Below are 12,009 nucleotides of genomic sequence, written 5' to 3'. Positions count from 1 at the left end.
CTGCAGACAAGTAACCCCACTGAGGGGTTTAGAATACCAGAGGGAAAGGAGCCCATCAGTGCAGCCCATGGAGGTCCGAGGGCGCAGGCAGGGTGGAAGGATGGAAAGGGAGTCGGGAGGGACATACAGAGAGAGCCTGGTCTTTGCCTGGTCCGTGCCCAATGGCTGAAGGTACCTTGGAGCAGTGACCACCTAAGGGTGTCCTCCCCAGCCTTTGAGCTTAGCTTGTAAATCTTAGATTCTAATGAGGTATGACTCTATCAAATGTGAACACTGAGAAAAGATTTCTTTTGGGGGGAAGGGCGACCACACCACGTGGCTTGCGGGATCTTAGTTCCCCAACCAGAGATCAAACTCGGGCCCCAGTAGTGAAAGCACCGAGCCCTAACCACTGGACCACCAGGGAATTCCCAGAAAAGATATTTTTTTTTTCCTATGGAAATTTAAAACACAAACAGAAATAGAAAGAATAGAATATACGTAATCACTTGGCTTCATCAGTGATCAGCATTTTGCCAATTTTGTTCCATCCATCCTCCTGACTTAAAATAATGTTTTATCCTGGAAAACTGTAAATATATTGCAAAAGTGGAGCCATGGAAAAATGAATCTCCAGTACCAGTCCCCCAGCTGCCACAAGTATTAGCTCTTTCGTCAATTATTTTGTCTATACTCACACCCACGTGCCCCTCCCCAGAGACGATTATGAAGCAAGTCCCAATTTACAATGAATGGAAATTACGAAATATTGGATTATTCCATTGAGTCTTCGCCTTGAGTTGGAAAATGTCTTCAAACAAATGTATTCCTTATCAAAATAATAATTAAATGAATGATAAGCGTCACAAGTACATTCTATTAGGGTCACCTTCTGGGCATATTATGGTAACTTTTTATCTTATGTGTCACTATGGAGTCATGGTATTTCATAGATTCAACGTGTTTCAATCAAGCCCAGTCAATTTACTTCTTTTAGTGCTCAAACTGCCAGACCTGTGGCCAGTGGGAGGCCCTTTAAGTAGGCTCTTGTGTCCTCTTGACATGACCCCAGTGAACCTTTTTTTTTTTTTTTAATTTATTTATTTTTGGCCATGTTGGGTCTTCGCTGCTGCACACGGGCTTTCTCTAGTTGCGGCGAGCGGGGACTACTCTTCATTGTGGTGCACGGGCTTCTTGTTGCAGTGGCTTCTCTTGTTGCGGAGCATAGGCTCTAGGTGCGTGGGCTTCAGTAGTTGTGGCACGCAGGCTCAGTAGTTGTGGCTCATGGACTCTAGAGCGCAGGCTCAGTAGTTGTGGCACACGGGCTTCATTGCTCTGCGGCACATGGGATCTTCCTGGACCAGGGCTCGAACCTGTGTCCCCTGCATTGGCAGGCTGATTCTCAACCACTGCGCCACCAAGGGAAGCCCCCGCAGTGATCCTTAAAGCTTCCTTGCCCTGTGACTCATCAAGATGGCCCAGGTTCACCAGGAGGCTCCTGGCCCACATGTGGGGATAAGGAAGATATTTATATATCATCATTAATAATTGCTAATGTAGTTATTTCAAATCATGAGTTTGTGTCATTATTTCCAATATAGTTCAAACATTAGAGTACTCCCACTTACACTATTTGATTCTATAATTGTTACTTATGTTCTTATCTGAAAATCTTGACTCCTATCATATGAACATATATACTTAGTTGTTTTCGCTTACAACACAATAAAATAGTTCCAAAAGAACTCTGCCCGATTCATACGGGAGAAAAGAAAAGAAAACTGCTGAGTCAAGTTCAGGATTTTATAAGAAGTTCCTTTTTACGCATCCCTTTGTGATGGTTAATTATGTGTCAAGTTGGCTGGACCGCGGTGGCCAGCTAGTTGGTCAAGCATTATTCTAGATGTTTCCATGAAAGTGTTTTTTGGGATGAGATTAATGTTTAAATTGAATGGACTTTGAGTAAAACAGATTACCTTCCATAAAGTGGGTGGGCCTCGTCCAATCAGTCGAAGGCCTGAACAGAACAAAAGACTGACCTCTCTCTGCTGAGCAAGAAGGAATTCTGCCTCCGTTGGCCTTGGACTTGAACGGCAGCTCTTCCCTGTTGCTCTTCTGCAGTCTCCAGTCTGCCAGCTGCCCTGTAGATTTTGGACTTACCGAGCCTCCAGGATCACATGAACAAATTTATTAAAAATAAATCAGCCTCCCATCCAAGTACTAACCAGGCCCCACCCTGCTTAGCTTCCACAGTAATTAACACAACATTGTAGTTCAACTATACTTCATTAAAAAACAAAACAAAACAAAAAACAAATCAATCACCCCCTCTCACTGTCTGGAGACATTGTGGGCTGTCACAACCAGGGTGATGGGGAGGGGTGCTGCTGGCATCCACTGGGCGGAGTCCAGAAATGCCAACATACATCCTACAGTGCACGGGGCAGCCCCACATAGCAAAGAGTGATCCCGCCCCAAAGGTCCACTGTGCTGAGTTGGAGAAACTCTGCTCTAAGGCATATGTCATCCACACTCTGTGTAGCCTGTAAGCAGTCACTTAACAGACAGCGACTGCCACGTTCCCTTTTGCTTCCCATTCGGGTGGGTAATACAACGGTAGTTCAGTTCTGGGTGGCTTTCAGCTTTGGGCAAAATACAGCACCTGGAGGAGAGTGGCGTCTGCTCTAGCGGTCCGCTTCGGGGTGATGCGGCGGAATCCTGAGCGTGCAGCGTGCTGGACACCAAGGGATGAGAATGACCAGCTGTGCCATGTGCTGCCAGAGGCCACATAGCTCGGGGCTGATGAGCGCACATTAGACTTGGTGACGTGGGGTCCCGCGGGGGCCTTATGCCAGCCGGCTCAGAGGATCAGGGGCTGCTAGCCAGGATGCAGGAAGCAGCGGAAGAGTGAGCAGGGGGTGAAATACGGGGAGAGCTTTCAAGAAGTGTGGCCGTGAAAAGCGTGAGAAACAGGGAGGAGGAAGCTGTAGTGCAGGGAGGAGCCCACAGGGGGCCGCGTCCAGGGGAGACCGTGGCGCGGCGGTCTCGGGGACTCAGGGTCTGCTGTGGGGCCGTGGAGGGGGCGGGGCGATGAGCGTCGGATGCGAGAGCTCGCCCAGCGGGAAGGCTCAGGGCGGCCTGCTGGCTAGGAGGGCGAGTCCCCCACCACCACCCCGGATCTGGAAGAGGAAGAATCAGTCCTTAGAAGTTACAGACAGAGGTGATGGGTCGGGGTTGGAGGCAAGGAGCCCAGTTACTGAGCATCTGTGCCCACCTAAGCATTCGTGGGGTGGGGGGGCCAGGACCTCCACCACCGACCACCCAGGAAAGCTGTGTGGGCCTCCCAGCTCCCAGATTTATTCACCTGAAAACCATTTCCCAAGTGGCCATACTGGGGTCATACGTGACCCAGGCCCATCCCTACCTGAGGACTCACCGTCCACTGTCTTGGGAGAAGGAAACAGTGACTGAGTGTGGACAGGGCCCCAGGGCGCTTTGGGAGCTCAAGGGAAGTGCCTGGCCCAGCCAGAGGCCCAGAGGACTTCCTGGAGGCGGTGGTACCTCAACTGGGTCTTATAGGGAGAAGAGGGGCCATGAGGTGCATGGAGTGGGTTTTTGGTGCAGCGGGGACTGTAGGGGACCGGAGCCCCCAGAGTACCGCCCTGCCTGCGGAGCGCTGGCCCCTCCCTTGTCTCCTTCCCGCGGTCAGTGGGGCCGCGCGCTGGTGTCGAGCGCCCCCTGGCGGCGCCCCGCGCGCAGGTCGGACAGGGACCGGGCGGGGTGGTGGCGGTGCTGGGAATGGGCCAGACCCATCAGGCTGACTTATCCCAGTTCTGTTCGAATCAGAAGAAAGAGAACGAGCTTTTGGAGGAGGAAAATATGTTAGCGTATAACTTTGATATATTTGTCTCTATACTAACGCAGTCGTAAAACAGTTTTAATTAATGATGAAGAAATGTTCACATATTGAGGTTTGCGGAAGTCATTCTGGTATGTACAAGGCTTAACTTGAAATGTCTGCTGCCTGGGCTCTCTCCGTCTCTCCTGGGATAAGCGGCTCAACTCCTTCCAGGCCCTCCTGCTTCTGCTGCTGCATCCGTGTGGCAGCAGGAAGGACCCAACGTGGACATCTGTGTCTAGACATCCCACCCACCTCATTCCCTAGGGCTCAAAAGGAAGCAAACCCAGGAGTAGATACGGGAGATCCTCCATCGTTTCTAAAGTCAAGGAGGAGTGCTTTGAGCTTCCTGGAGACCAAAGCACAGCGGGAAATAGCGTCTGTTTCTCTTATTGGTTCAGTGCACAGGAATAGTGAGGAGTCAAAGGTGAAAGATTCCCCTGACTCCCCAAGATTCCTGGGGTCCCAAAGTTCCCCCAGAGTGGATTTGGTTGGACCACCAGAGCACAGAGCTTCGGGCAAATTCTGGGTCACAGGATGGACCTTCAAGGAGTCATGCTCCTGATCTCGGTAATTAGCAGCTCTGAGGAGGAAGCCGTGAAGAAGAGGTGCATCCTCAAGGAATCCTGGAATATCATGGCCCCTGGAAAGCATCAAGTCTTCCTCCCCCTTGGAGGCGGGGAAACCGAGGCAGGGAAGAGGGGAAGGGATGTGGCTGAAGCCATGCAGGCCAGTTCTGCAAATATTTACCGACGTTATGAGAGCTACCTCGTTATGAGAGCTCATTCCCTAAAGACTAACGCTGTTGTACTTCTCTTCATGTGCTCATTTGTCATCCCTGCATCTTCTTTGGTGAAAGGTTTATTCAAATCTTTTGCCTGTTAAATGAAAATTGGTTTGTCTGTCTTATTGTCTAGTCATAGAGTTCTTTTTATATTCTAGATCATACAGTTTCAATGGGGGCAGTATTGCCCCCAAGGGGGTGAAAATTGGTTCTGAGGGAGTGAAAAAAATCGTGTTCTTTTTATGTAGAAAGCGTGAATATATACATACAGTACAGAAGCAGTATCTGTGCTATTAAAATTTCATGGGGGCAATTAGGAAAAAAAAAATGCCTAAAAAGGCTCCGTGAGGGAGGGAGGGGTGAAAAAAGGCTGAGAAACGTCGTTGTAGATACAAGTCCTTTGTTGGATATGTGTTTTGCAAAGAGCAAAAATTTTAAATTTGGGTTAAGTCCAATTTATCAACTATTCCTTTCAACGTCCAAATTGATCCAACACTATTTGTTGAAACACTTTTTTTTCCCCACTGAATTGCTTTGCTTTTTGACCTCTGTCAAAAATCAATCGACCAGGGCTTCCCTGGTAGTGCAGTGATTAGGAATCTGCCTGCCAATGCGGGGGACACGGGTTCAAGCCCTGGTCCGGGAAGATCCCACATGCTGCAGAGCAACTAAGCCCGTGCGCCACAGCTACTGAGCCCGTGAGCAACAACTACTGAAGCCCACGTGCCTAGAGCCTGTGCTCCGCAACAAGAGAAGCCACCACAATGAGAAGGCTGCGCACCGCAACGAAGAGCAGTCCCCGCTCCACACAACTAGAGAAAGCCTGCGCGCAGCAACGAAGACCCGACGCAGCCAAAAATAAATAAATGAAATAAATTGACTGTATATGTGTGGGTCTATTTCTGGGCTTTCAATTCTGTTCCAACTAACTCAAATATTTTTAGTATATGGTGCAGACCAAAGAGAAGCCCGTCTTTGATCCAACTGCCATGGGTCCTGCCTGTCCTCTGTCTCCCATGCAGACCCCCTGGCCTGCCTTAGCCAGGCACTTCCTGCCTCAGGCCTGCAGCTGCACCTCCGTCCTGGCCCAGAACCCTCTGCCCCGAGATGATCTCCTGGTCAGTGTCTCCTCCTCCGAGAGGGAGGCCCCTGCTCACAGGCAGCCTCTGGCCCCTCTCTGTGGCATCACTGTTGGTTTGGTTCTAGGAGAGCTCGGCGAGGTCTGCAGGCACCGGATCACGCACAGGGCTGTGTAGACAGAGGCGAAGAACTGGGGTTTTATTCTATGTGAGAAGGAAGCAGGGGTGGCGGGATCAGACTTCAGGTCTGGGGATGTCACTCTGGCCATCACATGAAGGTGGACTGAAGGGAACAGTGTGGAGACCCTGGCCGGCACACAGACCCCGCTGGCCACTCACGCTGCCTGAAGTCCCGTCACCAGAGCCATCGCTCCCTTTGAGAGAAGCGCCCGCGAGAATGAAAGTAGCTGGTCGACCTCGCTCTGGGTCTCAGGTGGTGGGAATCAGGAGAAGCAGGGGCTGGGTGTCCTGAGGGGGTGCGGTGGGCCGCTATTGTCCCCTGCTGCCCGCCGGAGTAGCTGCACTCCTATGGCTGGCCCTGTCCCTCGGGGTCACGCCCTTCTGTCATCAACGCCCCTCTGGCCAGCGGGGACGTGCAAACTCCTCTGACGATGGCACAGTCCTCATCCACACCCTGGTCCACTCATGCATTCACAGACTCAGTGCGTGTGTGTGTATGTTCTTTTGTTTTTGTTTCTTGTTTTTCTGCCACAGCGCATGGCTTGTGGGATCTTGGTTCCCCGAGCAGGGATCGAATCCATGTCCCCTGCAGTGGAAGCACAGATTCTTAACCCCTGGACCACCAGAGAATTCCCTCAGAATGTGTTTATTGAGCACCTACTATATGCTGGCTCTGGGCCAGGTGGTGGAGCTATACCACCACCTGACAGTAAGCAGACGTGTCCCTGCTCTCAGGGCCCCAGGCTGGTGGGGGAGTGAGAGAGTACTCAAGAAATCACACCCTGAGTGGGTCGTTGTGAATTGAGGTGGGTGCTCCGAAGCACAGGAATGGGTCAGGGCAGAAACAGGGTTCCAAGAGATCAGATGAGACAGGAGTTGGACCTAGTTCAGGGATTCCTGGGGGCTTCCCTGGAGAAATGATGGCTGAACTGGATGGGAAGGGTGGGAAGGTGCAAAGAAGTTCCAGGTGGAGGAAAAGGCAGATGTGCAGCTCTCGCAGCTGGAAGGACAATGGCTCACTGAGAAATAGAAAGAAAGCCAGTGAGCAGGAGGGCGGGGTGAGGAGAGGGACCCAGGGGCCTGATGGGTCCTGCCGCCTTCAGGCCAGGACCTGCGCCCGTATCCCAGGGCCAGGGGGAGCACACAGTGCTAAGCAGGGAAGTGACATATTCACGTTTGGATGTTGGAAGGATCACCCTGATCCTGATTCTCAACACCCAGCTGGTAAAGAACATTCTTCTAAGAGAAATATAAATGTGACTGAGGTTTAGAAAGGATTAGAGGATTCCTATTCATTTCATTAGGGGTGATGATGATGATATTGCGGTTATGGAAAAAAATATCCATTTTTAAAAATCAAGGCACATATTGAAGCATTTAGGATTGAACAATCACCATGTCTGAAATTGACTGTAAAATATTAAGGAAAAAGACAAATGAAGAAAAATGGCAAGATAATTAACAATGGTTTAAATTAGGTGATAGGTACAAGGAGCGTCCATTATACTAGTCACTCTACTTTGGGGTTTATTTGAAATATTTCATATTAAACAGAAAAAAAAAGAATAGCAAAGAAAGAAGAAGGAAAGACAAATAGGTAGATCAATGATACATAGATAGACGGGCAGACAGACAGACAGATAGAAAAGATAACCCTGGTTGTCCAGGCTGGGTTGGAGGGGCCAGGCCTCCCAGGCTGGGCAAGCCCATGAGGATGCTGTCCATTGCAGGTAAATTCTAAAATGACCACCAAGTAGCCTTGTATAATCTTCTCCCTGTGAGTGTGAGTGAGACTTATAGATATGATGGGAGATCGCTCCCATAATTATGTTATGTTAGATGGCAAAAAGGAACTTTGCAGGTGTAATTAAGGTCCCTAATCAGTTGAGTTAATCAAAAGGGAGATTTTCCGAGGTGGGCCAGACCTAATCAGGTGGCTCTTCCGAGCAGGAGCCCTAAAGACAAGGAAGTCAGGAGGATGAGCTCCTGTAGCCTGAAAGGCACAGCTTCCATGAGTTCTACAGCTGCAAGGAGGTGCATCCTGCTGACAGCAACGTGAACTTGGGGAAGGACCTGGAGCCTCAGATGAGACGACAGCCCTGGCTCACACCAGGATTCCAGCCTGTGGGACTCAGCAGAGAGCCCAGTTGTGCTGGGCCTGAACTTCCGACACACAGCAATTGTGAGACAACAAGCCACTCAATTAGTGATGGTTTGTGACGCGGCAACAGGCAACAAATACACTGTTAAAGAGTTTAGGTGAAAGAATCAGAGGCTTGGATTAGGGTAGTGACAGTGGGGATGGTGTGAAGAGGGTGGGCTTGAGAGTGTTTAGAGGTTCAAATCGCCGGATGGATTAGATATGAGAGTGAGGCAGTGGGACGTCTGGAAAGACTCCTAGATTTCTGGCTTGAGCAATTGAGAGGCGGGCCTGCAGGAGGACGAGACCGGAGGGACAGCCTAGGTGTCCCTTCAGGCATCTAAGAGAGCTTGCCAAGCAGGCTGCTGGGCCCGGGGAAGGCGAGGGCTGGAGATGAAGCAACATAGGCAGTCGCTGGTGTGCAACAGAGGCTAGTGCCAAGGGGCATGAGGAGATGGGCCCAGGACGGAGCCTTGGGGATTTGACTCTGAAAGTGCCTGGAAGGGCTGATGGTGGAGGCATCGGTGGTGTCCCGAAAGCTGGGGAGGGGAAGCATCTCAGGGTGAGGGACAGGGGCTTAGGCTGCACGTGACATGGGCCACCAAGGCCTGCCATCGTGACCTCTTCATGACCTTTGCACTCTGTCTTCTCCCCTTCCTCATTACCACTGGACAACTCCAGCCCAGGGCTCCTGGCCCTCCCCCGGCCTCCTTCAGCAGCCTCACCCCCCTCACTGGCCTCCCTGACTCCAGTCCCTACCAATTCTCCAGGGTCCTTCTTATACACTCACGTCTGAGATCACGTCCCTGCTTGGGACTCCCTGAGCTCCCAGGGCAGCTCCGGGAGGGCAGGAACCAAGTCTGACTCACCTGCTACTGGGTCCTATGTGGGTGCTGGTGACAAAGTTGCAGATACTACTGCGGTTTGTGATATTTCTGTGGTCTGCAGCCTGCAACCATACTAAAAGGAAAGATAATTTAAGATAGGAGTTTGTGAGAATAAAGATGTGATTTTTTTCCCCCACTCAAGTCCACAGACCTCCTGAATCCTAACTACCAACCCCAAGATGAAGGGTTGGAGCTCCATCCGTAATGACGCATGAATTGGTGCATGGCCAAGAAGGAAGACACTGTCAGCAAGCAGTGGCAGCAGTTCGGCAGGGCCGCTTTGAGTGCAGGAGGACAGATTGTCTTCCTTAAGCAGGAAGACAAGTTCATTGACAGCCAGCCTGTCTGCAAGGAAGAGCCAGCGTGGGAGGGCCTGGGCTGAGTTTGAGGGTCAGAGGGCATTCTAGGCAGAGGGCACCCTATGAGTGACCCCAGGCAGATCCCACCTCTCTGGGCCTCCGTCCCCCATCTGTGTGATGAGCAGGTTGGTTCCCAGGCCTCTCAAGGCCTACAGTTCATCTCTGGTAAGGAGGACCCTGACAACCAACATGCCATCCAAATGTTCCCCTTGGTTAAGCGAGGGCTCATCGTGAACCTGCCCTCAGACCCACGGGTAAGCAAGAACAGAAATGCCTCTCAACTGGCTCTGGTGGGAAGGGGAGGGTATTGGCTCCGCTACCTGAAAGGCTGGGCTTCCCTTCCTGTCCCTCAGCCCTGCTCTCCTCTGTATGGACTCCGTTCTCTGCCCCTTCTGCTACCCGGGTGGCTGTCAGAAGCTCTCTTCAGGCAGCCCCACTGCAAAGACAACCCAAGTCCTGGGATTGGCTCCGACTGGACCAGCCCTGGACCAATCACTGTAGCCGGGGAGATGCTGTTTTCTGACAGGCAGGCCAGGTCAAGTGCTCACCCCACATGGACTGAAACGGGGGCTGAGTGGGCCCCAGAGGAAATCCTGGTAAGAAGAGGATGGAATGGATATATGCTTCACCTGCAAGAGTAGCAAAAGCCACTGCAAGGGGTTGAACAGTGGCCCCTCAGTGCCCCCACCCCAAGTTATGTCCACCCAGAACCTGTAAATGTGAGTGACTTTGTGGGGAAAAGTCTTTGCAGATGTAGTGAAGTTAAGGCTCTTGAGATGAGAGCGTCCTGGGTTTAGGGTGGGCCCTGAATCCAATGTCAAGTGCCCTTATAATAGGGAGGTAGAGAGAGATTTGAGCCACAGAGACGCAGAGGCGTGGAAGCCATGTGACAACGGAGGCAGAGACTAGAGTGACACAGCCCCAAGCCAGGGACTCCCTGGAGCCACCAGGGGCTGGAAGAGGCAGGAGGGATCCTCCCTTCAGAGGGAGCGCGGCCCTGACGACACCGTGGTTTCTGATTTCTGGCCTCTAGAACCATGAGGGAATACACTTCTGTTGTAAACCACCCAGTTTGTGGTCATTTGTGACGGCAGGCACAGGAAGCTAACACACCCACCCCAGTCTCATCGTGAAGCACCTTGTAACCCCAAGGGTTGAGAGTCTACACAGGGGCCGGGCCTCAAACATGCCCAAACTTTCTCTCTGATGCAGCCCCCTTACCTGTCGCTCTCAGGATGTACCACTGTCCCCAACACTGCCATCAGAAAAGGACAGCAGTGGATGTGAACAGCTGTTGGGCTCTAAACATTCTGCAATGAGCCTTCGCAAAGTAGGTGTTAGATAAATATATCAATATGACGAAGTGAGGAATTCCCTGGCAGTCCAGTGGTTAGGACTCGGCGCTTTCACTGCAAAGGGCTGGGGTTTGATCCCTGGTTGGGGAACTAAGACCCCACAAGCCACCCAGAGTGGCCAAAAACAAAAAATCCCCACTGAAGTGAGATCTAAGTATACAAATACAATCACTGCCTTCTTCTCAAGGCTCAGGGGCACAAATCCCAGCTGTGCTGCACCCTGGCCTTGTGAATAAGCCACTTGGCCTCTCTGAGCCTCAGTTTTCTCACCTGCAAAATGGGGATGATGAAATTGCAGTCCTGGGACTTCACTGGTGGTCCAGTGGTAAATAATCTGCCTTCCAACGCAGGGGACGCGTGTTCGATCCCTAGTCGGGGAACTAAGATCCCCCAGTGTTGCGGGGCAACTAAGCCCCTCGCCACAACTACAGAGCCCACGCACCCTGAAGCCTGCTCGCCACAACTAGAGAGAGAAAACCTGCATGCCACAACTAGAGAGAAGCCCACGCACTGCAACAAAGAGCCCACACGCTGCAACAAAAAGATCCCGCATGCCACAGAGAAGCCCCAACGCAGCAAAAAATAACAATAAATTAATTAATTAAATAAATTTTTTTAAAAAAGAAAGAAATTGCAATCCTGCAGTTAGAGTGGGGGTTAAATGAGCTGGACGCTATGAACTTGGCCCATTGCTGGGTGTTTAAGAAGAGCTGTCTCCCTTCTCCTTCCCCCACCCCATCCCTGCCCCCACAGTGGACCACAACCCACGCTGGGGTCTGGGAGGACAGCACCATTTTCAGGCATTTGCTGGCCTCAGTCACTCTTGCTTCTGGAGGCTCTGCTCACATCATCCCAAACGTGAATGTACCCTTATAAAATGTAATTTTTTTTGTAAAATAGATTTTGAAACGGTTTTTGTAATTTTGCTCTTGAATTGGTTCCTTGACTCTGCCTTTGATGACCTTAGAGCAGATACCTAACCTCTCTGGGCCTTAGCTGGCTCATCTGTGAAAGCGATAATGATGTTCCTTTATAAGTCACGGGGTCCAATGTCAACATCTGTAAAGTCATAAGACAGAGCCCGACACATAGCAAGTCCTGCAGACACGTCTGCTAAATAAGATAAAATGCCAGTAACTCTTCACTTCTGATTTCTTATCAATGACCCCGAATTCTCACTACTTGAGAGTTCTCCACTGTGGTGAACCTTTCATAATTACCACATTGACAATAATGATGACGTAATATCACATCCTGTAGGTGTTTAGCGAAGCATCTTTTTAATTTTGTCACTTTATTTTTGCATTTTGCAGTAGTACACCATGTTGGTTGCTAATACAATTTCTAC

This window comes from Delphinus delphis, chromosome 11, assembly GCF_949987515.2.
Source record: "Delphinus delphis chromosome 11, mDelDel1.2, whole genome shotgun sequence".
Lineage (NCBI taxonomy): Eukaryota > Metazoa > Chordata > Mammalia > Artiodactyla > Delphinidae > Delphinus > Delphinus delphis.
The sequence above is the reverse complement of the archived record's forward strand: the minus strand, read 5'-3'. Positions refer to the sequence as shown.